This window comes from Falco biarmicus, chromosome 6 (assembly GCF_023638135.1).
Source record: "Falco biarmicus isolate bFalBia1 chromosome 6, bFalBia1.pri, whole genome shotgun sequence".
Classification (NCBI taxonomy): Eukaryota; Metazoa; Chordata; class Aves; order Falconiformes; family Falconidae; genus Falco; species Falco biarmicus.
Window position 1 is genome coordinate 3,361,010 of NC_079293.1, and position 27,376 is coordinate 3,388,385.

Genomic DNA, 27,376 nt, shown 5'->3' on the forward strand with positions numbered 1-27,376 from the left:
AGCTATATTTGAGAATGGTCATTTTTTTATAGCAGAATATCAGTTTTACCCTGTCTTGAAAGCTTTCATAAACAGATTTAGCAACCACTTAAGCTGTTGGTTTGAGACTGGATGGGAAGTATTTAAGATTACATGTTTTAGTTATGCTGAGGACCTTTTTTCAGGTATTTATTTACAGTTCATGTGTAGCAGCCACGTACCTTCAGAACAGAATATAAAAACCAAAGTAGAGAAAAGAGAAATCATCATCACAAATGAACCAGAATCATTATTCTGGGACAGAAAAGCTCCTTCAAATCAGTTCTCAATTTCTCTATCATATAAGTGAGATATTTTGATGAACCCTTACATATTTTGATAATGTCCTCTCCACATTTTCATGCTGGAAATTGGTCTGTGGCATGCCAGGTGGATTACCAGAAGTTTATTTGAGAATGCGTACAGTAAGAACTATCTTCTAGCCAAGGTGTGGAATCCATAAGGGAAAATGGACGATGCAGGGAATTCACCGCTGCAACATTTAGTGTGAAGTCCATCAAGGGCTACTAAACACAACAAATCAATCCATGCACATCAGCCTGGGGAGGATTCTCCAGTTTATGCCCTTAATGAGCTGTCAGCTTGGACATGTCAGCCCATATGGATTCCTTACCTTTTCTTCTGGCTGTTCTTCATTAGGACAAAACAAAAGAATGATAAAATGCAGCAAACTGAGCATGAATGTGTTTCCAGACATGCTTCTATAACAGAAAAGAACCAGAAAGGTGTTTTAAAGCCTTCTAAAGTGATATGCAGTGTTTGGATGGAGAGGCTAATAAGGCAGTGGCCTCAAAAAAGATCCATAGTGACAGAGTGTTTCTTTTCAGATAGGTCAGAGTTGTCACCCCACCAGATATTTCTAGGGTGATAGATACCTGAAATTAAGTTAGTCAGCAGGGTCTGTGCAAATCTTTGCAAGAACGTGATGGAGAATTATACTGTTACCCAAGGGAGCTGGCTCCATCAGACATTGACTCCACAGTTGCTGGTGAGTAGCAATGTTGCTACTATGTGTTTCACCAGTGTGTTGGGATCTTTGGCAGTGAGAGTGGTGTTGCTATTTATTCCAGAAATACTGAAAACCAAAAAAAAATTCACAGATTTGTTGGGAGATGTAAAGGCAGCTCTGGAATTGCTGGTACAGAAAAGTGTTGCAACCCTCTGGACACTTGAAAAGGCTTTAGTAAATCACAGGATGAAGTCCTGATTCTCCTTCTCTTGCAAAGCCACCTGGAGTAGAATTTCTTCCAATGAACAACAGGGATTCCTGAGCACTGTGGACCCTGAAGAGCCTGTAGACTAAAGTAGGTCCATAAAAAAGCCATCCTCTGCTTTCTTCTGCTGAGTGTCTTCATAGCCTTCAGCCTTGAGAACTTCTGCCTCACTCCCTGATTTTCTAAGCCACATATTCTAGAAGCAAGTGAGCAGTTCAGAGGGGATTCCAGACAGATTTCAGACCCCAGCTGCTTGCCAGAGCAGGTAGATGCAAGAAACAGGGAGCATTTCAGGAGCTGGGCCAGGACTTCTTGTTCACTTTAGAAGAGGATTTAAAAAAAGGGCAAAAACAGAATATTGAGGCTGTCATCAAACCCATGTGATTTGTCTAAGAAGTTGCACAGCCTTTGTCCCTCCTGAACTGCCTTAATTTATTTGACTTTTTAAAAGTCTTTGATATGGTTATGCTAGAAGCTATTGTGAGCTGAAGAAGATCTGTAGCTCTCTGGAACTGTAAACTGGGCCAATTGCTTTCAATACTGTCAGGGATTTAGAAGGCTATTGCTGTGTATTTCAGATTTAAAACCAAAATTAAGATTTAGGTGATGATAGTATTTCACAAAATAAAGAACAGTTTCCCTCCTGGTGGTGGGGAGTGAGACCCTTCTCAGTGGTGTCCAGTGACAGAACAATAGGCAATGGACATGACTTGAAACATCTATTATAAAAAAACAAACAAACAAACAAAACAAAACAAAACAAACAAACAAAAAAAAAACCCCAAACACAAAACAAAGAGTAATCAATTTAAACTCTGAAACTGAGGTTGGTTGAACACTGGAACAGCTTGCCCAGCTGTTGCAGTCTGGGACTAAAAGGCAGTGTGGATACTAATGCTTATATGCTACCAAAGTTGTCAACTAGGTCTAACTTATCTTAATCGCTACATCAGAGATGTTGTGACATCTCAGTGCTTGGAGATACTCAAAATCTGACTTGACACAATCTTGAGCAGCCTGTGCTAGCTGACACTGCTCTGAGCAGGAGTTAGATTAGGCAGTCTCCATACACCCCTTCCTACCTTAATCATGTTTTGATTCTGTGAAAATTTTCACTATATTGGAGAAAAACTTCATATAATATGTACAGAATTATCATTCTCTGTCTTAAGAGGAATATAGATTCACTTAAGGTTTGCTGATATATAAATCTGATTTGCTGACTGCAAATATGGTTGTCTGATAGCCTTGTCTACTCTCTTCTCTAATGGTTGCTCGGGTTGTACAGACACATCCAGAAATGATGCTGCAGGACCAATATAAAAATGAAATGTGTGTCTCTAACTAATGACTAAGAGGGAACATTTTTGGGTAATGGCTCAGGACACATTGATTTTTGGTGTATTGATGTAAGTCTTGGGTGAATAATAGTACAGCTGGTTGAAGAAAATGAGTGACTAATCTCCAGACCTAAAAAAATTTCACTCTAATGTGGACAAGCTATAACCATAGTGTCTGGGGTACCTTTGTTACTTTATCGAAGAGAAATTACCAGGATGAGTGAGGAAATCAGAATGACTATAATGGTGGGGGCTGGAGGATGCGGAAGACGCAGAGGTCCCTCTCTTTAGCAGTAAACCATCTTTAGGAGCAAAGCATGGCATAATTATACATGTCTACAATGCCTGCTGAGGACAAGCTGGGGGTAGGGCAAAGTTCTGGTGTGTCCAGAGTATGTCCTCAGGAGCACATGTAATAGTCATCATGAAAACTGGTCTTCTGCCAAGGTGCCGCTATTCCTGGTTTCTCACAAGCAGCCCTCAGTCCGTCCAAGAGACAAGTCACATGGCAGTCAGGCAGGAGGGGGCTAGGGAGTGTTTCATGCTTCTCGTTGCTCCAGATTAATTTCCTAGGATGACAGAAAAAAGGCTGTTAATGGAATGGTATGCCTGTTTCTGGTGTCTATATTTTAAAATGTTTAAGACAAATTGAAAAGCATTGACAAAGACATCCAAGATTGATTTGGAAAGTGGAAAAAAAAAAGCATTATAATGAGAGATTAATGAAGTTCAGTACATTTTGTTCAATCAAACAGATGTTATGGAGATGTAGCATATCTTCCCTGAATTTTTTCTTTCACAGTTGCTGGCTCCTAAATCCAGTAAAAAATGGTGTAGTAATAACAAGGAGCTTGAAAACACACCTCAGAAGAGTTAGACACTACGACATCTAGCTATACTGCTAGTCCAAGTGAGCAGTGTAGGGTTTGTCTTTAGCATATGGGAGAGAAATATTAATTTCAGGAGTGTAATTTTTTCATTATAGTATTTACTTATGAGAATATGAGAAGAAGAGAATCCTAAGTTAAAACTCAATTTTGAATGTAGACTGCTAAAGCTGGGAGTGAAAAATTGGCCCTTGTCAACCTGAAAGTTATGTGTTCAGCATGGTATCAAAAGATTCAGCAATTTCTAGATAAGTTCTATGATGTGTATTAAACAGGAAGTTGTACTTGATCATTCTTTTAATGAATGTCTGATGTGCTAAAATGTTAAATAAAAAAGCTATGTGTGCTCCAGAGGCTGACCCCAATAGGGGATTTTTGAAGATGATGATCAATATAATTTTTTGAAAGACAGGGCAAAGGCTTAAGGTGATTTCTTTTTAATTTAATTTTTGATACAGTTTTCATTGAATTATTATGTATCTAAACGTCTGTCCGCTATGCCGTTCCCATATTTCTCCTATAATTAACCAACTTTTCTTCCAAAAATAAATTAATGAGCAAATAAGTTAGAATAATTAATACTATTGTTTGCTGCTTGCTTGTTTTAGAAGCAGAAAAATTAGTCCTCTTTTGTCACAAGCATGCTGGTGTTTTCCTTGAAGATGAACAACAGGACTGACAATAATTCTTTTTTATTGACCCTCTGCCATAAATATACAGCATCTTTCTCTCGAAATTTTCTTGTGATGTACTGTCTGAAAGGGCTTCTTGCCAGGTGAGGAAGTGTCACTGTAAATGAGTTAAAAATGATGGAAGGAAACTTCTGTGTTCATTAAATAAACCAAGAAATATTAATACCTGGGATTTAATCGGTAATCTCCCTGTGAGTGGATGAAGGTGTTCCTGCCCATGGCAGGGGGATTGTAACTAGATGATCTTTAACGTACCTTCCAAACCAAACCATTCGTGATTCTATGAATACAATAGCATTTACGGGATTAGAAAACAACAGCTTTTGACAAATCACAGCCTTAATTACCTTAGTAGACAAATTTGTGGCACTACATTATGGTGATGATGATGATTAATGTTGGTATTAGTATTAGTATTACATATGGAAAGAAATCCATATTATAACATGGAAAGAAAACCAACCCAAGACATTGGGCTTGAATAGAAGATAAACTTTAATATTTACAGAACACCCCTGGTCCCAGGCTTATACTGAGGCAGCTGTAGGGGTTGGACTTATTTATGGCACCTTCCTTTGGGTGGCCTACAGGGGCCTTGGATACCTCTTGAGGCTCTGTCCTTCTGCTGTTCCCTATGATAGGAAGTACAAAAAAGCTTGTCAAGAGATGAGTTCTTGACAGCCCTAAGGAAGGCCACCCTAGGAAAACTAGAAATATTATGCTTCCTTCACACTGCTCTAGCCTTTTTAACCCAGTATAAGCATGCTAGAGAGAGTCAGGATCCTAACCAGGAGCTCCTGCTTACAGGTAATCTTTTATGTCCTAGGGCAAGAAAATTCAGAATCCTTGTACCTCCTAGCATGTGGCAGGACCTCTAAGATGAAGACGTTGATGTTTAAATGCTTTTCAAGCGTACAGAATAACACTATGTAAGAAAAATCTTAGGTAATATTTAGGCATCTAGTTTCTTAAGACCTTCCTCTAATATTAGGGTCTGCTTTAGCTCCGCTTTCCCTCTACTCTATGGCACAGATCAACAGGACTGATTTTCAGCTTGAGATGTGCTGCAACAACAGCTTACCCCTTGACCTTCAGCTCCTGTTCCACTTTAATATATTCATTTTGCTTTCCCAACCTAAAAAAAATAAATTTTACCACTGAAAAATGCTTTATGTTAAGTTAGAAATTCCCAGTCCCTCAAATGAAATTATTTTCTTCTCTACCCTGTCATTAAAACCAACATAAAGCCAAAGCTTCTGTTTAATTTTATACGTATAAAACTTTGCCTACAGGTCCACCTCCAGCTTTACCATCCCACCCTAGAAAGTAAACCAGAGTAAAATACATTTTCAGGCCATAAACCCAAGCGTAGCCATCAAGGAAAAAGGAAATTATTATATAACCTCTGAAACAGTCTGGATGCCAAACATAACCTCCACTTAAAAAGTCTGTTATTATGACCTGCTAAAATATGACAAATAGCCTATGATAAGAAGTAATGGACATGCTGTCATTAAATTAAACTACAAATAAGAAGGGCTACTTCATTCAAATAATGGAAAGCCAGAGCACAGAATATGAATTTCAACATGCGTATGGTACAACACTGAAAATAAGATCCACATTGGTAAATGCAGACCTGACCTAAATTGTCTTTAATATAATGCTCTGGAGAATCATTTCAATTAGGTGCTAGTAATGAAAAGCCCTTTTCTTTGTATTAATGACTTTTTTTTTTTTTTTTTTTTTTTTACTTTTTGTATTCGAAAATTCAGGGAACAAACCTCTGTATTCTTTCTGAAGGCAGAAACCTGACCTTAGCATGGGGTAAAGATAAAAGGACAATGAGGAATGTAATCATGCAAAATATAAACAGGAACAGAGGATGGTGTGTAGGTATCTCAATATTCTGATACTTTCCCCATCAGCCTCTGACCCACTTTGCTCTGCAAAATTACTTTATTTTCACAGACTGAAGGCTCTAAAATGGAAAATGTTGTTTAATATACCTGACATTTTCTGGTACTGTCATTTATTTTTATAAAATAATATACTTACATTTCTATTAAATAAAGCTTATATTTTAATGTATCACATTCACATTAATCAACATAGATTATCACAGGAGCTGTGTCAAAATGTCATGGTCAAATGCAATGGTGTTCTGCAATGAGAGACTTTGTTGCAATCAGCTATGCAAGGCAGTAAGGAAATATTCTGGATCTCGTTTATGAGTTTCCATAAGTCTTGCATTATTATAAGTTTCACAGCTAAAAATTCTGTTTCAGATTGGTTAACGCTTTGTGTCTTTTCAATTTGTACAGCCTTCAAGAGCCATTTTATTAGATATGGTTTATCTACACTACCTATGTAGGCAAAGCTAAGACTTAGGATTTCATTTAGTGACATCTACATTAAAAACACTGAAACATATTTTCAAAAAATACATTTTAAAAAATTATGTGTTTGCACCGGGAAAAATAATAATAGTATATTTCGGATCACAATCTACATGTAGCTAAAATTTTGTTGTACTTACCTATCCTAAAATAATAGACTGCTTTCTAACTAGGGCATACTGATTTAATAAATTAAGACTAAGAAACACCCCTGTCATTTGGAGAGTAAAGAAAGCTTGCTTTTTTGATAGTACTTAATTAAAGATAAAAAAATTGCATAGAATGAATGTACTATAATGAGTAAGACTCTTTTAAGCTTTGCAGATTTTGCTGCATTAAGCACTTTTGTGGAATCTCTGCAGATTTTAGGAACAAACGATGCATGAAACCACAGCAAATTGGGCCCTATGTGTGTGGGTGGGTGAAACAGAGGATTTGAAGGGATTAACACTTATTGGAGTACCTTACATAAAAGATTTTCACTGTGTAATATTGCAAATCAAGAAGAAAAAAAGGTGCAGGGGCATTTTAGAAGTGGGATGTGTAGTTTGATATTAAAGGAAAGTTAGAAACTCAATCATAAATCTAAAACTTTAAAATCTGTCTGTAAATTGCATATCATCAGATTGTTTTTCCTGATGACAGTTAGATATGATATTCAAAAGTTGTTGAGCATTAATCAATGCAGCTGAGCTGGACGTGGAGAGATTAATCCAAAATTCCTGCATTATTTACATACATTAAAATAGTAACAATGTAATTACAAAAGGTATCTTGTTGCAGAGATCAGAGATATTTTTCCACAGGATGCCTGCCTGGAAGCTGTGCTAACTAGTAGGAATTGGCAGGACCTATTCCTTGGTGCATAAGCTACTGAAAGGCATTAAAAACCAGCAGGTGTGACCTGGGGACCCCACAACACACCGGTCTTCCGGCTCCCTCTCCCAGCAGCCCACCCAACTGGCACAGAATTGCAGGGCTCTGGGGGATGTGCCGTGCCAATCCAGCCACACAGAAGATGTCCTCGTGAACTCCTAGTGCCTATGGATGCTATATACTACCTTGAGGAAAAGGTAGAAACAAATTTTAGTGTTGAAATGAGCAGAAAAAAGTTATTACTTGTAATATGAATCCTGCTCCTGGCCAGTCCTGCTTTACAGGTATGGGGGTAATAATGACAGAGTGAAAGGTGCAGTTTCGGGTAGGAAACTACCTATATTTCTAGGCAACCTAGTATTTTTGTTTTTTAGGCTGCTTTCCACAATGTGAACAAGAGAAGGTTAATATCTGAGACATGAAGCAGTGTTAAAAAAAGAAAAGATTAATATAAATATATAAATTTAAATATATACATATATACATAAATACATATATACATATATACATATATACATATATACATATATACATATATACATATATATGGTGGGTTTTTTTTTTTTTCAGTTGGGTGCAAAAACAACCCCAAAACACCCCACAAAACAACCCACAAACCACAAGTGGACAACAGATATAACTGATGTCTGAACACTGCTATGTGTGTTCAGATACATACATTTGTGGTGCATCTTTTTTTTAAAGACACACAAAATAGTTTCTTAATGAAAGTGGTTATTATTATAAAAATAGGAAAAACGTTGAAATATTTCCCTTTAAAGAGAGGAATAGAAAGGCATATGAAGGATATTCAAAACAATGAATACAATTAGTAAGTCAATCTGAGTACTTTCTTAGGAAAAGAGATCATATGACTTCTGTTTTTTAATCAGCCTAAAAAATTATTCTTACATAATGAAATTAGTTAAACAAATGATAAAACCATGTGTGTTGCCACTTCTAACCTTCATTCTAAATTATTAATTGCCTTATGGAAGCCTCTAGAAATGTCAGAATTAGTCCCGGAAGTTTTAAGTGGATGCACAACATGACAACCCACTCACTAGACATCGATTAAACAAAAGAGGTACAAAATGCTGAAAAAGTTGCCTACATTCACACAGGATGCTTTGTTGGGTAGCACACAGGGAAATCTTGCACTGTGTAATCTTTCTGACTGATTCCTAGTTTACTTGTAAATGAAAATCTCTGTGATGCATAAATTCTTTCAGGATAAATACCTAAATCAACTACATAAATAAATATAAATATTTGAAAGGTAATCGTATTTGTTATTTTAAGTTTGTGTGTGTGTTATCATGTAATGGAAAGGGGCCATATGTGAGAATTAATTTTTAAAAGGAAAATTTAAGCTCAGTACCATGAAAATATTCTTGGCAGTGAGACATATCATCTATTGGATAGTTTCTCAAGTAAAGGAATTGAAGTGAGAGTGATTGAATATTTTACTCACCACTTTGATTACTGTTCAACATCCTAAAATTTCATGCAAACGGAATATTGATGGAAAATGTATCTAAAATGATGATGAATGTACTGACCAAAACCCCATGATTTTTCAGATGTGAAAAAAGCCATTCCATTAGCTTATGTCTGTTTTCAGTGAGCTGTATAAATCTTTCTTCATTAAAGACATAAACTGTGTATTTCTAGTGGAAGATATAGCATAAATGCTAAAGTAAAGCCAAATAAAATATTGCACTATGAAGCAGATACCTAACAAATGTCACAGCAGTCTAACAAAACAAGGCTAATCCAAGGCTTTTTTTTTCTTTTTAATTAGAACTGCAGTAAACCTTTCCACCATTCTTACAAACAATCATAAACAAACTTCTCATAATTTCTAATCTTTAGATACCATCGCCTTAGTCCATACTGAGGATTGAACTTAAAACACTCTGAGAATTGCACCAAGCCTGTGGGAAATTTATTTTGCATTTGGGTGTTCAAATGAGTTGAGCCTCTGAACTGACTGGCAACATTCAGAACATGAGTATTTTGTTAAGATATTGTTCTACGTGTACTTTATATATGGTTTCTATAGGTGCTCACTAGGCAGGCTAGAGGTTGAACTCTACTGTGCTGATTAGACAGGAGAAAGACAATTGGGGAGGGTAAGTGTGACTGGAATAAGAAGGACCCTGCAGAAATGAGAAGTATATATTAAAGACAAAGCAATGTCTTGGTGTGAGAAAAAAAGAACACCCCAACTTAATGTTAAAAGGGTTGATATCTAGCTCTATGTCCAAATAAGTGAATAAATTACAATGCAAAAATACAGAATACCTTGTTTGTTTTCCAAACATATTGTGGATCCAATAGACGGCTTGAAAGAGATTGATGTTTAATATTGTAACAAAAGTAAAATGCTAAAATCATAAGTGAGAAGAAATACCTGAGAAAAAATGTACATTAATCTGCTCCTTGGAAAGAAGCACCACAGAATAAGTCCTGATCTCATGTGGATGTAAGCTTCATTGCTTGCTTGTTTCTGTACACTTTTACTTGCAAAACAAGGTTTGCCATTTTAAAAAAGTCATGATTTTCTACAGAAGCTTTTCTCTTATATTTCAGCACAGATGTTCTGTTTATATTTAAGAGGAAAATGACATGAGGTATTCAAATTTTATTAGTTAACTTGGGTTAATGTTATGTTAAATAATTCTTTTCCTGAATTCTGGAATTAGGTAGAGGAGAGTTGTGGTTTAACGCCAGGCAGCAACTAAGTACCATGCAATTGCTTGCACACTCCTTCCCACTCCCTGCGGTGGGCTGGGGAGGAGAATCAGCAAAAGGTATAGCCTGTGGCTGAGATAAAAACAGTTTAGTAATGGCAATAAAATATAATAATAATAAAAAAAAAATTGTAATGAAGAGGAAGGGAAGACAGAAGAATAAAACCCAAGTAATGCACAATACAATTGCCCACCACCCTCTGACTGATGCCCAGCCAGACCCCAGCAGTGATCAGTGGCCCCCAGTTAACTCCCCCCGGTTTATATACCGAGCATGACAGTCTATGGTATGGAACGCCCCTTTGGCCGCTTCGGGTCAGCTGTCCTGGCCCTGCTCCCTCCGGCTTCTCGTGCACATGTCTGCTGGCAGAGCAGGGGAAACTGAAAAGTCCTTGACTTAGGGTAAGGACTACTTAGCAGGAACTTAAACATCAGTCTGTTATCAATATTATTCTCACACTAAATCCAAAACAGCACTGTACCAGCTACTAAGAAGAAAATTAATTATATCCTAGTCGAAACTAGGACAAAAGGTAATAGTAAAGCAGCAGTAAGAATGAGGAGTAAGGTTTGTTTTTTCCTTAGATTTGATAGATTCTGCCATCATCTCAGGTTTTTCACAAATAGATATTGTCTTGAAAGGATATTTATATTAAAGAGTAAATAAGTTGCTGTAGAAGCTCAAATTTAGGAGGTTTGTTATTCAGGAAGAAAAAATCACAAGGACATTTGTGTTGCTTGATGGATTGTTCTGCATCATGCTACATCTCTTATACATTCAAGTTTTTGTTGAATTTTTTTTTTTTTTACCACTTCTACCTTTTGTCTGAGCTGCATATTGGTCTCTTTTTGTTTTCCAGTTTTTTCTGAACTAAATTCCTTCAGGATGCCTCCTCCTTGGGGGTCCTCTTTCTTATTGTCTTCCTCTTTCCCCTACTTCACCTCTATCAAAATTACTCAGTGTCTTCAGTGGTACCTATGCTCTCAGTCACCATGTATTTGTAATTAATTTACTATTTACCCTGTTTCTAAAATGGCAACATTGTTGACCACTACTGCTATATCTCCTTTGTGCACCTCGACACTCAGCCTTTGAGAAACACAGTTCTACATTGGAGAACCGATTTATTTTCCTTCTTATTTCTCCCTCCTGCAGCTGACTTACACATTCCTAGTGCACAGGTGTACTGGAGCCACATGGAAGGCAGGATATTTGTACCCTTTGCTTGCCACCTGCGTGGTCAAAAGTGAAACAATAAAAGTGTTCAGGTCCTATAATTCTTTCCAGTGTCACATAGTGATTTAGATACATTCATATGTTATGTTTGTATCCTGACTGGGTTCTAATAACTCACAATACTTATGTGAAAGTTACTAGCAATAAGAGCTTATTTCCCCAATGTTTTAACTCCTTACATTTTTGAACAAAAAGTTATATTGCTTTAGCCAATACCAGCTGATTAAAATAATTGTCAGTTTGCATATGATGAGAAAAATATTTCAAAAATGTTATATGTATGCTTCTTATATAAAGACGTGTGAGAATACATTTCAGGCCCACGTGAAGAAATTTTCACAATTGATCTCGGATTTTATTTGAGTACTAATAGTCTATATGCTTGCATAAGGTACCAATGTATTTTATTTATATACACTTTGAGATAGATCCTATTTCACATTTTTAGTCAAATTATTTTTATCACTGTTAACTTCATTTATTGTTTTGTTGTTTGCTTGTGGGTTTTGGTTTTTGGGGGTTTTGTTTGTTTTCTGGGGGGGATCGTTTTTTTTCTTGCAGGAACAATATTACCTCTATGATGTTAAAGCACATTTTTTCTATAGTTTGGGAAAATTCCCCTGGAATGCAAAATGTACTAGATGTGTGCAAGAAAAGCCCTGTTCAAATTCAAAAGAACCATGAATATAAATACACATAGAAACTCCTTACGCATGCACACACACACTTTGGTGTATGTAGTTAAAAATTCTGCAAAGCACTTGGGAGAAGATTCTGACTACTAAAAGTGATCATTAATAATAATAAAAAATAATAGTAGTATTTAAAAGTACTTTTAGCAATGGTGGTTTTTTGTATCATTTTATGTCCTCAGGCAAGTCGGTAGGGTTCTCCTTACCTCAGTGAAACTGTATGTGAAATGGAGACAGTACCCTTTCCCTCAGTGAAAAGCAGAACATGCATTAATTGGGTGTGAACAAAAGGGGTTAGATAACTTACGTGCATGGACAACTACTGAACCAGAGTCACTGCATATGCCTGAAATCAGGCAAGTATTTTCACATTTGTAGACACAGAATGCCGCATTTATTGTCAGTGCTAGTAACATTTATGCTTTATCACAAAATGATGTAAAGCCAAGTTGTGTATGTTCAACAATTTAGAACCATCTGCTGTGGAGAAAAAAGGTAACTACTGAGTCAACCTGAGGTCAGAGATAAAGTATAACTTGAAATGCAGCAGGCAAAAATAAGCCTTTTCTGTTGAGGCTAAATTACCGATAAGATAAACCACCCATGAAGCATCCAGCTGCGAAGTGACAAACAGAAGCTTCACGGTGAAACAGTTTCCTCCATGCTTACTGCACTGCTATTTATATCATTGTAGGTACCCTAAAATTTCCATCAGCATTTATAAGGAAAAAAATATGAAAAAAACCATATAGATGACAACACAGTTGTTTCCTATTTGAAGAATACCTTATAAATAATTAAATGGCTTACTTTGATAGAATAGTTTGAGACCCATTTACTTATGACATTAAGCAGAAAACATACATAACCTCATGAAAATGCCTTTGAAATATTGATATTTCAATTGTTTAAATGAAATTATTATTTGCTGCATGCTTATATAGTAAACACATGATAATATGTAAAATATGTTACAATACATTCCTATTCCTGAATACAATCTCTTAAAGTTAATAGCTTATGTTTCCTTTGAGGGTGTTCTTCGTAAACATTTTTCTGTTTCTGACTTGGTTCTGGGCATTGCTGGTACTTCCCTCAACCAATGTCTGTATATTATTAGGCAGAAATTTATAAAATGTTTTCCTGTCCTACTTGTCTTACTGCCTCATTGTCATATTGTGCTACAACAAACATATACCCTGCTAAAACCTTATTTTGATCTTTGACACCAATTAAAAAGAACACTGAATCAGCAATTTCCATTTGTACATCTGTGATCTTAAACCTATGTATATTCAAGTAGTGGTGACTTTGATTTTGTCATTATTATAACAAAAATTTTATTAAGATTGCATCATCTTGTTCTGTGGTCAAATCTGGCCACCCATGTGTTTCAGCCTAAGCACTTAGGCCTTTTATTTGTTCAGGTTTTGAAGGAAAACTCTTTGAGAATGAAATCGTTCCCAAAAAGAGATGTGATTCATTCCTCTTTAATGTGATATTTTTGCAGAAGTCTTATTCACCTCACATTCATTCTGCTGATGTTGTTTGAATTGTTACATCAAATAACAGCACCCAGTATAGCAGATGAGAACATTTTTACATTGTTATAAATCACAATAAAAAGTGTTCAGTCTCTTGCATCAATGCAGTGTTTATAGTCATTACAAACTCCATGCAGAAAAGAAATTGTACTAAGGAGTCCATTCTCTTTATACATGCATGTTCTATGCATATCTCATACACATTAATTCTTATTTAATGTGTCTAATTTATAAGGATATTCAGCTAAGTTCTCTATTAAACAGGATATAGGACAGAGGAGTTTTATTTTTGCACAGACACTTTTAATCTCGCTTATTCATAAAAGTTTTTAAAGTGCGTACATTGCAAGTGGATTTAAAGTATCTGAACTGTAATTACTGTTATTAGTGCTGTACCATCTGCATCTTTCAGGAACCAGCAGATTGAACTAATCACCAATAATTGTTTTCAAGATGTTTAGCACATCTTAAATTTAAACATCAAAACAAAAGCTTATATTTGGTACTGATTTCTGCCAAAGTCTTCTTTTTCCAACGTCCTATGTCTACCCTAGTTTGATGTGCTGGATTAAACCCTGCATAAGCTTCTCCCCTAGCTAAAGTCTGATACATGGTTTTGGAAAGTGTTTGAGTTTGGAAAGTTTCTGGTATTTTCCCCTTAGTAGCCCATATTACAGAGCCATCGTACATCATTGCAGGAGATCAGAACCCTTGCTGGGACCATAGTATGGCAAATAGATTACTTTCCAATACAAACACAGTGATTCCTTCTTAAATCACCTCCTGTAGTCACTGAAGAAATGGCTGGGGAAAGTTTTATCTGTGTAAATCTAGCACACATGCCACAACAAGGAACAGACCACTTCAGATTTAATAGAAGGTAATGCAGCAGACTGACTAAGATAAAAACATTTTTAGCTAATGTATAGGTATGTGCTTTTAGTAATTTTAGTGTTTACTTTGTCTAACAGCCTCCTTTATGGTTCCTAAAAGTATTCGACAATCCTCATCAAAAATGACTGTAACATTATACTTTCTTTTAAATACAAATACACTCAATTCATATATTCAATATTTCCATATAAGACCACTGAAAAGAAAAGGGTTTAATGAAACTGAACTTTTTAATAATGTTTAAGAAATTAACATTAATAATGATTTCTCCAGGCTTCTTAGTATTTTCTTGCTTTCCTTTTTGATTATTAATTTTGATCCTGCAGATCGCACTCTGCATCTGATGCCTGTTCATGTGTAGAGCTGTTTGCAGGAAAGAGACTTTAGACTGTATCCTCCTTAGGGCAAAAGTATTATCCCACCAATTTTATTTCCTAGCCTCAACACAACCTACTGATGTATCAGCCCTCAGGGTCTTAGTAATATTATGCAATCTCGCCCCAGATTCTGCTGGTAGAGAGTAGATATGAGAAGGTTCTATCCCCTTCAGCTCTTAAGTTTTGTAGCACAGTTACATGAATGACAGATGACACAGAATAGTCTGAATTATTAAATAGCAGAGGTAAAACTGTGAAGCACAAGGGAATTACCTCAGATACTTACAAAATATCCTACCAAAGCACAATCTAAACCATTAAGACCTGTTCATTCATGTTGTCTTACACACTAGCTGTATGCTTATTCAATCTCATACACGTCATATTCACAGCTCCTTCAGCTGGGTGAAGGGCAGAGTCAGAGCCTCAGTTCAACATTGACAAAGAAATAGTCCCAGCTCAGTATTTGTCACACAGTATGGCGGGCAACATCTACATTGTTAGTCATAGAATAATAAGTAACTAACAGCTCTCTACCTCCTGAATTGGCACTAGTATTTTATTTCTGGTCAGGAAAGCACTTCTGAAGCAAATAGCTTAGTCATTTTTGATGATCATTGCTTTGTGCCATGCAACGGTTTTGGACAACATAAAATAAATTCCTCTTTGATTAAGTGAAATGGAGTGATGAAGCATTCCAAAAGATCACCTAGTATTCTTCAGCCATTAACTGAAAGCTGTTAACTGGTCAGGTCATGGAATCAGACTAGAAATAGGCCGCCCACCCACATGAGATACATGTTCCCCAAACACCAGTTGTGCCACTTTCTTAGACCTACTCCTATTGTACCGCGCTAATGATTATAAGCACAGATCATTCCATAAACATGTGCCAGGCACAAATTATTATTATTATTTTTTAATAGAATCACAGAATGTTTTGGGTTGGTAGGGACCTCTACAAATGATCTAGTCCAACCCACCTGCTCAAAGCATGATCAGCTATAACAGGTTGCTTAGGTCCAAGTCCAGTCACATACTGAGTATCTCCACAGCCGGAGACTTCACAACCTCTGTGGGCAATCTGTGATAGTGTATAACCATTCTCAGAGGAAAAAAGTGTTTTATTCTGTTCAGATGGAATTTAATGAATTTCCATTTGTGCACATTGCCTCTTGTCCTGTCACTGGGCACTCTTCTTCATACCCTCCCATCAGACATTTAGACAGGTTGATAAGATCATCTCAAGCCTTTTCTTCTGTAGACTGAAACAGTCCAAGTTCTCTCAGATTTTCCTCATGTCAGGTGCTCCAGTCCATTAATCTTCTTTGTGGCCCTTCACTAGACTCAGTCCAGCCAGTCCATGTCTTTCTTGTACCGGAGTAGCCAGAACTAGACACAGAGCTCCAGATGTTATTCTGTCTAATGTGCACTTACTTAACTTGAACTTTGTCAGCGTATCTATGAGGATATTATGGCAGGCAGTGTCAAAAGCCTTACCAAAGTTAAAATAATCAACAACCACTGCTCTGCCATCATCCACCAAGGTTATCACATCATTGTAGAAAGCTCTCAGGTTGGTTAAGCTTGATTTCCCCTTTGAAAATTCATGCTGACTATTTCTGATGACATTTTTGCCCTTTATGTGTTTGGAAATGCTTTCCTAGAGGATTTTCTTCACCAGTTTCCCAGGGACTGAGGTGAAACTGATCAGCCTGCAGTTCCCCCAGTCTCCCCTACTTCCCTTTTGTTGGGTACCAAAAGGAGCCATTTAGGAAAACCTCCCTTCCTTTGAGACTAATGACCAAGTTCATGATCCCCTTGAACTAAATTAAGGTGAAATTACACCAGCCAACCAGGTTTATGATTTTTTAATACAAAATACAAAGCATGTGGTTAGATGCACTAAGTCAACAACAATTACTTAACCGAATAAGCAAGTCCCGTGTCACAGGTTTCTACTTAGATCTAGTCATTATTCAATAAAAAGAAAGAGAAATGAGAGAGAGAAAGGGGCAAAGATAAAAAGAGATGGAGAGCGATAAAGAAAAAAAATATCACCAGCTGTGGATCCACCAGTGTCCCATTGTTCCTCTTCACTCTGGGTGTCTTGGTGGTGGGAGTCCCACCAAATTTCTGGTAGTACCATTTTTATACAGTCCAAGTTCCAAAATCTCTGCCCAGTTCCAAGGAACTTCACGCATATGCATGGTGTGTGTGATGCTGTGCGAGGGCAGGTGCGGTCTGGTTCTGCGCAGGCTCCGTGTATCCCAGGTGGTTGCAGGGGGACTACTTTGGGGTTCAATCAGACAAGGCCCTCCCCAAGGCTGACAATATAGTACCCTTGCACAGGCACAGTTAGCTGTTGACAAGCACCAAAACCACAGGAGGTATTGACAGTGGAAAAATACCGTCCCAGTCCTGCCTCTGCAGGGCCAGAAACCAGAGTTTCATTCTTTCTTGTGGTCATAACACCTGCTGCGTGCATGAGACAGCAAAGCTTGCAACTTAGCCACCAAGAAATGTTTAAGGCAAATGTTCACTCACCGGTCCATCACACCTTCTGGATGATAACAGTGATACTAGTTTTCTTCCGGTCTTTTGACCCTCTCCCATTCGCTATGGCTGTTCAAAGATAATTAAGTGGCCTCACAGTAATGTCAGACACCTCTTTCAGCAGTCATAAGTGCAACCCATCAGGCCTCCACGGACATATGTACAGCCACTTTGCTGAATGGCTCCCTAACTTGGTCATCCTCTGTCAAGGGCAGGTCTTCCTAACTCCAGATTTTCTCCCTGGTTTCAGGAGCCTGAGATACCTGAAGGGCAGGTTCACTGGTAAAGACTGAGGCAAACAGGGCATGAGAACCTCAGCCTTTTCCATGTCATTTGTTACCTGTTCCCCTGCCACATTCAGCAGCAGGCTCATGTTTTCCTTAATCTGTTTTTTGCTACTTAAGTGTTTGTAGAATCTTTTCTAGTCCTTCTCTATTATGACATCTGGTTTGCCATGCAAGGAAATAATTTAAAATTTTCTGGGGGGAGGGGGAAGGAGCACCCAGAGTGTTGTTTTGTGGGTTTTTTTCTAACATGTACAGACCCTCTTAAGAAGGAGGCATTTCTTTTTCAACAGCTCAAAAGCTCTCGCAGTAAGCTGTCGTATTATGGTGAATCTGTTATGAAAACTTTTACCAGTTCGTATGTACTTGGGTAGTGGTATACTGGTTTCACTTGAATATTAACTCCACTGAATCAGCCCAACCTCTTGGAGACATAAGGCCAGTTAATTAAATATAATATTTTTTGAGTGTTGTTTTTAGTATATTTTGTTATTCAGCCATGCAAACTCAGCAGCGGCCTGTTTATTTATTCTTTTCTTTCCTTGGATTGATTTTAAAGAATTTTATCATGTTTTTCAAAAATTATTCTTTTTTTTTTTTTTTTTTTTTCCCCAGGAGAAATCTTACATGATTTGCTTCCAAGGGAGAATGGTTACTTAAAGAGCAGAGTGTGAAATGAATCAAAAGCAGAGACTGTTGTCTTTCTGCTTGGCTTTGGTTCTTTAAGACTGATGACCACATAATTACATGTTCTGAGTGTGTCTTTTAAATATATCTAGTAATATGTGAACATAGCATTTTATACATACAAGCACACACACTAGTCCCTGAATGGTAGAAAAATACACTGAGAAGTGTGGTAGCATAATCAGGGCTAAGCCTAGGATCTTTCTAATTTTCAATTGGCAATGAAATGTAGAGCACTAAAAGTGAAAAAGGACTAGGAATGTGTTTGTGTATTGTAAAGCTACTGCATACAAAGTCTCAGACCTTAACTCTGAAAGTTGTATCCTTAAATTTACAGATTAAGAAAAACAGCAAAGGTTGTTTGTCTTTAACGGGCAGAGATATAAACATCAGTCAAGGCATTTTATCTAAAACATGTATTTTGAGGAAGCAGTTCAAGTTCACAGATCAATAAATAGAATTAAGATGTCATTTGATCACAAAATTATACAATTAAAATACAGTGTATATAGTTTTATAAGGATTTTTATTATTCATGTTATACCATCTGTATTACCCCTAATGCTTCTAGGATTATATTTTTTTAAGATATAAATTTTATTCTCTTTTGCTTAAGAACACTAGAATCTGAGGTGTATTGCACACTGGGGACCTCAAAAAGGAGTAGTAGTTTATCCATATGGATTTATTACAGTACTTACAAGCAAAACCTGTTTAAATTACAGCATTATTACAAAGGATTTTTTTTTTTTCAATGATCTTCAAAATGGAAAGATGAAGTTTGTTTACAACATTTTCAAGCAAGGGAATGCTACTGTACTAAAGACATCCCTACCCTGTAGCACTGACACAATATAAAATTTAATGGTAAATATTAGTTCACACATGGTATGGGCAAATGTTTGGAATTCATAAGTAGCTAACAAAAATATATGCTGTCTTTTCCACTTCTGTTAATTGTAGCACAAATATCCTCCCACTTTATGTCTATTTACTGAACAATTTACAAGCTTTCAAGCACATGGTGATCCAAAGACAGGTCATCTATGATTCTTTAAAAGCTTTATATTAAAATACTAAGGTTTTCCATTCCTATTTAACTGATATTACAGGAATGCTTTGAAATTTGTGATCTATGGATTTTAGTGAGAAAACATCACAATTTCAGGGGCCATGTATTGGTTCAAGTAGGGAAAATAGCTTCATATATCCAGAAACACACTTGGGACACAATGATTACAAATATAGTTCAGCTGTATAACTAGAGAAAAATAAAACAACTAAAAAATTCTTACAGGCTGATATTTCAGTACTTTGCCCTCCAACTTAGCTGTGCTGTGACTGCAACCAATCTTCAGTACTTAGTTTAAAAAATTATACTTGATTAAATACATAGATGTGATCTCTACAGCAACTTTTTTTTTTTTTTTTTTTTTATATTTTAGTAGAAGCTGACTTAAAGAAGTATATATTTCAGATCCATTCAAAATAAATGGAAAGACAGCTGTCAGTTATGGAATATATGAAGTCAGCACTCACTCTTGATTATTGGAAGAGGTCATCAAAAGAGTAAATAAAGGGGTTATTACTTTTAATAAGGTTGACATATTGTCTTTAACATTTATACAATTGCATTCATTTTGTTTATACATACATTTGGATGAAATTCCCTACAGGGAAAAACAAATCTGCAGGAAAAAAACGTTCTCAATGCTTATGCAAATTAATCTGTGCAGAAGAATTTAGGTGATCATTTTGGCAGCTTGAATTCAGCATTCTAATGAGCAAGCAGCAATAGTACTATGTGACTTCGATGATCAGACGTAACACAGATATTTAGTTGCAGATTGTTAAACTCCAAAACAGATGAAGTTTTCTTGAGGGAGTGATGTTAGAATATATTTGTGCAACCTCTTTATCAAGTAACCTTTCTTTACATAAAAAAGAAGTAAAGTGTTAAAGGTTTACTCAGGAAATGATATGACTAAAAACCTACCTTTCATCCTGAACAGAATACTGCACCAAATTTTCTCAGTTTTTTGTTCATTTATAGATTCATGATATATTTGTGGATATGGGGGGAGAAAAGGTTTCTGAACATCTGAAATTGCAGTAAAGTCTGGAGAGGTTCTTAACTGAAGCAGTGTCAAGCTATCTCTTAAATATATGAATTGTAAAAAGGGAAAACAAAACCTAATAATAATTCTCCTTTGTTTGCCTTATTGTCATTCTTGTACAGATAAGCAACATGATAAAAACAAATATATCGTATTGCATGCTAACTCAACAGAATAAATCAGAAAAAGAAATTGTCCTTTCTCTTAGGTCATTCTTGGGGTTAATATGGTTACTAAGGGATCTGGAGATGGCATTAGACTTTATGACTTGTTAGGGTCCTACGCTTGTTTTGGATCAATATATTAGGTCAGAAGCTGACAAATGTGGGGTTTGCCATCAGTCACTGTTGCAGAACAAGTGCCCCTGGCAAAACCATTGCTCAAGCTGTTTACTGGTAGTTATCAGAGGCTTCATAATCATCTTATGCCAAGAAGAAAACAAGTCTCCTATTAATAATAACTATAGTAGAATACTATTTTTATATATATGATGGTTAGCAGCAGATTATTATCTTCAGAGGTTTAACTATCAGGATAAAGTGTGGAGCTATTCAATAAATAGCTATTCTGGACCAGGGGAAAACTTAAGTTACAACTAGTAGGCATAGTCAGATATTTTTTTTATTATTAAAAGATTATGTGTGTTACAGTTATGGAGATGGTCATTCCTATCTTAGAAGACTGAATCCTCATTAAAGGTTTGACTCAACTGTTTTTTGTTGTTATTGTCACTGATTTTTCTGTTAAAAAGCGCATTCAGCCCTTTGAAATTTCTATTTATTTTCTTTTAGTAAAGTGATTTTTATTGGCCTCAGACTAGGTGAAGTGACAGATGCTTCAGCACTGGATAATTAGAGCAGGGCTTCACACTTGACATTCTTTCCTTTTGTTCTTTAAAAGCATTTCTAAAATTTTATCATTCGGGACCATTTTGTGACTTCTATATATCATTTGCATTTTTGTTTAAAATATTTATAAAAAGGGATAGGCAATAGAAGCTCACAGAAATGCAGAGGAAAAAAAATTGAAATTCATGGTTAGCTGGGATGATAGGTCATAATGGAGCTGTTACTGTTGCTTGTGTCACTGCGTACTCAGAATGTAATCCATGGATTACAAACACGATGGACCATAGCAGATCCCGCTGTATGAATGGCTGCTGATGTGCATAAAACGCAATCCTTCTTCAGATAATTATTTTGTCTAAATTTAGAATGTGAGCTGCTGACACTATCAAAGGTACTTTCAGCTGGATATCAGAGTAGAAGATGTTACAGGTTTTAGCATTTGTTAGCATTAATTGACTATTATGTCTGTCAAGCAAATAAACGTCCCCATAATCAAATTAAACAGGGCACTAGAACAAGAACTGGTTTGAATGCAACCATAAAAAAATGTAGCTGGAATGTGAGTAGTTGTAAAAAGGTTTTTGTATAAATTCTCGTCATGAACTATGGTATGAGGTCATGTTTCAGTGTACTTGTTTTTAATCTGTGTTTTAGATTCTTTGTGTGCAATAAGATTCTAAGGAAGAGCTTTCTGAAAAGAGAATTACTTCTCTCAAAAACTGCTCTAAAATGCCTGTATCTTCCTGTTTTATTTTTGATAGTGGTTTTAGACTGATAAATTGCTGCAGGAATGTTTTTGTGTATGCAAAAGGCAATTAATTTACTATACTGTGGGATTTAAAATTTTATTTTTATAGAAGTAATTTACTTTAAATTATTTTTTTTTTACCCAACATAAGTTTTGTGGTTTTTTGGTGTTGGTTTTGTTTTTCTTTTTTCCCCAGCTAGATATTTTGATGAACAGATATTTTCTTACGTTGGGGGGAAAAAAAGGTGGTAGTAACCTTATAACTGAATTTCTGCAGTATAGAAATCAAACTATCTACCTTAGTGTTAGCTTCAGCAGTAAAACTTTGGTCACTTGGGCCAGAGAAAGTTGCAGATAATATCTGACTTCCTGCCATAAAACTCAGCATGTAATAATAAATGACAATAATAGTTGTTGTTATTGCTCACTGAAAAGACAGAAAATTATGCTTTCTAACGGAGACCTTGAGGAGTAAGGACACTAGTGGGTTAGCAAATGAAAACTTGTGAAGGAAGTCATCAAAAAGTACAAAATAAGAAGTTTTCAGTACAGTGTCAGAGGGTCTTTGCCATTTTCACAGACAAGTATTTTCTATTTCATCTGTATTATAATAAAACATAGAACTATGCAACTCAGAGAGGATAAATTTATTTTTTTATTAACTCATAGTACTTACAGTGCTAAGTTGGAGAATATTAAAGAAAAGCAGTGATTTTATTTAAATTAATATGAAAGTGTAACATGCTCCTTTTTCACCGTATTCATTAGGAAAAGTCTTTGTAGTTGGATACAGTTATTACAACAGCATCATAATTGTTCTTCTCATGTGGGTTACTAAATTACAGGCAGAAACTTTTACAGCCTCCGTTTTACAGGTTTTGTGCAAGCAGAACTTCTCTCATCTTTAATGGTAATGCACACAGTTTTCACAGATACAGGATGAATAAAAACAGAAACAAAAACAAAAATCCAGGAATATTTGCCTGGAGAAGCAGTGTGAAGTTTTTGAGAAGTGTGTGTAGCTCTAGTCATTAACTGAAGCAGTGGGTTTGAACCACTGTTTGAGGAGTCTGATACTCGAGTATTTGTGTGAGTTTTTCATCAACTGCATAATGATTCGGCATAGGGCAGGCCTCTGAAATAGTACATGCTGAAAATGCTCTCTACTTACTGGGTACATTAATATAGCCACTCTTGTCTCTGAGCAGCATTATTCATTCTCATTAATGCCATGCCCAACTGCCCTTTCTGTCTTTGCAGTCACTTCCACATCATTCTTGCCCTGTCATTTAATTCTGACAATATGCCATGGGCTGGACTAGATTATTGACCACTGCAAGAGATCCATTTCTCATTAATTTTTGTTGTGAAGCACATGGATTTTTACAAACACTAGAAAGGTGGCATCCAATTCACCAATGTTCAGTGGTTTGTGCTGTTAGATATGCAAGGACAAAAGTAATATTTAAATTGGCTCTGTAAGTGTAAAAGAGGTTCTTCCCTCTCTCCCGCACCTGAAGCCTATCATTCTTGATCATTAATGCTGATATACTAACTTCAGCAGAAACAAAGGTTGATTCTGTGGCTGAAATATATGTCCAGTTGATCAATCAGTATTACAACCAGGAAAAAAGAAAATAAATTGTTCTTTCATTCAATTAATACTGCAAACTGTAATATTTCAATAGCTTAATGATTTATCACATTTGTGCTTAAGGAAAGTATAACTTCTGATTCACAAAGTTTATTTTCCTGAAAATTTGAATTTAAAGGCATGAAATGTGCAGTAATTGCAAGAAATTTCCCTGATAGGTTTGTACAAAAGTCTAATCAATCTTCAGATTAAAAATACACACTTACTTTATGATTTAATTGTGTCTAGTTTTAACCTCTGGCCACTGGTTCCCTTTGTTCCTCGCTCCAACATAGTGAGCTATTTCCCCTTGTGAAGGTGCCTACTATGCACCTCTGTGATGTTAGCTCTCAGTCCTTTTTTTCAAGGCAGAGAGAGTGAGCTCCTCTAAGTAACACTTCTGGGTCTTTTGCACGATAACTGTTGCACTGGTTTTGTTTGGAAGAGTTCATTGTCTTCATAGTAGCTTGTATGGCGCTGTCTTGGATTGTGACCAGAACAGCGTTGATAACAGACCCGTGTTTTAGTTATTGCTGAACAGCGCTTACAGTGCTTGTGCAGCTGACCCCGGCTGACCAGAGGGATATCACATACCATATAACATAATTCCCAGCAATAAAAACTGTGAGATAGGAGAAATTTTTGGGAGACATTCAGAGCTATAGCATATGTCTTCCCAAGCAACCATTACATGTGATGGAGCTCTGTTTTCCTTGGGATGACTAAACATCTGCCTGCTGATGGGAACCAGCGAATGAAGTCCTTATGCTTTGCTTGCATGCGCAGCTTTTGCTTTACATATTAAACCGTCTTTATCTCAGCCCATGGGGTTTTGTACTCTTGCCCTTCTGATTCTCTCTTCCATCCTGCTTGAGGGGAGTGAATGAGGGGCTGTGTGGGGCTGAGCTGCCTACAAGGGTTAAACCACAACTATTTGTTTTTTTAAAAAAAATTATTTTATATTTTTTTATATTTAAAATAAAAAACAAACAATTGGTTTTTCATTGCTTTGAAATGGCAAAGCCTTTTTTTAAATATGATTTGCATTCTTTTACATTTAAGCTATTTCAGAGTCACTATGTTCTGGTATGTGAGCCCATGTCAGTGGACTGCACTATTTCTTCCTAGATTTTGTGCATGGGTGTATTGAAATACCATGTTTGTGTAACCTTAAATTGCCCAGTCACCACCTCCAATTGTTTTATCCTTGCTGTTATTTATCACCCCAAAAAATACTTCATGCTATTCAGAGAACTTTTATTTGTCATTATGTACTTATGTCTGGATCCCCAACAAAATTTTAGCAGAATGGGGCCCAGTATGATCTGTCCTTTGCAAAACTGTCTGTATGACAAAACACTGAAATACAAGTTAGCTAGCCTCTGTCTGTTTTCTGAAAATCAACACCTCTTCCCCACAGAATCCTATGTACCTTTAAATAAAAGGGGAGTAGGTTCAGAGACTGAAATTATACTGGATGATTTTCCAAGTATTTAGTCAGGTTATCAACTCGTTCTCACTCAACTGTTTATGTTATTTTTCACCTTTTATTGTTTTATTGTTTCTAAAGTGACTACTTACCCCCCCCCGCAGCATTACCTGATATGAATGAAATGTCAGGTTCTTTATTTCAGCTCATCTAAACGTTTACTTTTTTGGAGTTCCTGAATGTACATATCAAAGCATATATTTAACAGCACTTCAGCATAAAATGTAGATTGTTCCTAATGCAATTGCATGAGTTCACAAACAAACAACTACTGAATATGCTTTTCTGAAATTGTTTACTTTTCATCACAGCAAAAGTAAATGCAATGGCAGCGCACCACAGGGTCTGATCTGTGTCGTATTAGTGTCTCAATGAGGCATCCTGCAGAAGAGGATAGTGACTCTGAGTAACTGACATTTGGTCTGGGACAGTTCAAAGGATGAAGTCACTCCTCAGGAGCATCTGGGAAATTGTCTTTTTGAACTGGGTTCAAGAGAGAGCAGAAATCTAGCAGACATCACTCTGCATTCTTCACACTTCACACTTAAAAATGACTTTTTAAAAGGGACTCCTGTAAGGCCCTTAATAGTGCCCTACAGGGCCTCAGACCTGCAAAGTCAGTATGCTCACATTTATCAGATAAAAGTAAGATTTTGAGGAGAGTTATTGAATAGTGAAAATAAAGTGTAAAAATATTAATAAAAATAAAAGTATTTCCATTTCCAGGCCTAAGTGTCATCTTGCCTTTAGATTATTTTGCATTTCTGGAACGCTGGTAAGAGTGAGACCACAGCTACAGTAAAAAAAATACATGGGGTGGGGAAAAAAAAAAAAAAAAAAAAAAAAGAAAACCCCAAGAACCTGTATGAATGAGTTGCAAACTTTATCGTAATTTTATGTTTTACAGGCAAAGTAACCATGCATGTTTAAATGAATTAAGGGTCTTAATATTCATTAACACTAAACAGTCCCTGCTCCAAAGTGAGTGCAATCTAAACAAACAGGACTGGTAAACTGTGCTACCTTTGAATCATTTCTGCAGTGTACTGCAAAGACCTTCTTCCCTCTCTAGCACATTGGACGACTGATTACGTTCTGTTCATGTTGAAAATGTCAGAATGTTTCATCGCAGCATGAAAAGAGGATATTCTGATCTAGAAAAGCTGTTTAAATCAGGAGTACTTAGTGTCTGTAAAAAAATTTAAAAAGTAGTATGAGAAAAAATATGTAATTTTCTATGCCAAAACCCGACCATATCCAATCCTGGTAAGTCAAGTTATGTAGCCTGATGATATCATAATATGGAAGATATATAATAAATTACTTGAGACTGCTGTGACATGAAAAAAAAAAAAATGAGATCAGCTAAAAGAAAGTAAAGCACAATGCAATTAATATGTACAGGATACTGCAGTTTTGTGCTGATTTCTTATGATAATAACATACTAATCACAAAATTGAACAGGAACTCTTAATGGCAATGACATTATTTTCTTTTGTTAAAAAAAATCTTTAAACTGAAAAATATTTAATAAATAATGTCCAGGCACGTATAGAATTACCTTTTTATCTTTTTGCCTTCCAATTTAGAATTCAATATGATCATTAACCATAGACATACAGAAAGAATAAAGAAGTTACAGAGTCCTAGGCAAAACAACTGACATGGCTTGAACTAGGGACCATAAAAAAGAGTCATATAGTAGGAATCAGAGCTCTGCAAGCTTGGAATAAAATCACAGCAAAGCTCACACCTCCACTGACATTGTATGCACAGAGTGATTCCTGTGAGACTTTTCATTACATTCACAGATGACCTCTATTACTGTGCTCTTTCTTGACAATTCTGCAGGGAAAGGACATTCCAGAATGCTATGAAATTGCAAGCAGAAGAATATAAAAAAGAGGAAGTTGAAAGTTATACTCACAATTCCACAGCTATGTGGACCAGTGGTCAAATGGTCAATTATCTGTCAGCAAAGTGCTTTTGGAAATCTCTCATCTGGAAGCACAGCCCATCAGCAAAAAGTCCTCGGTTAGAAATAAGGGAGAATAAAACACAATATA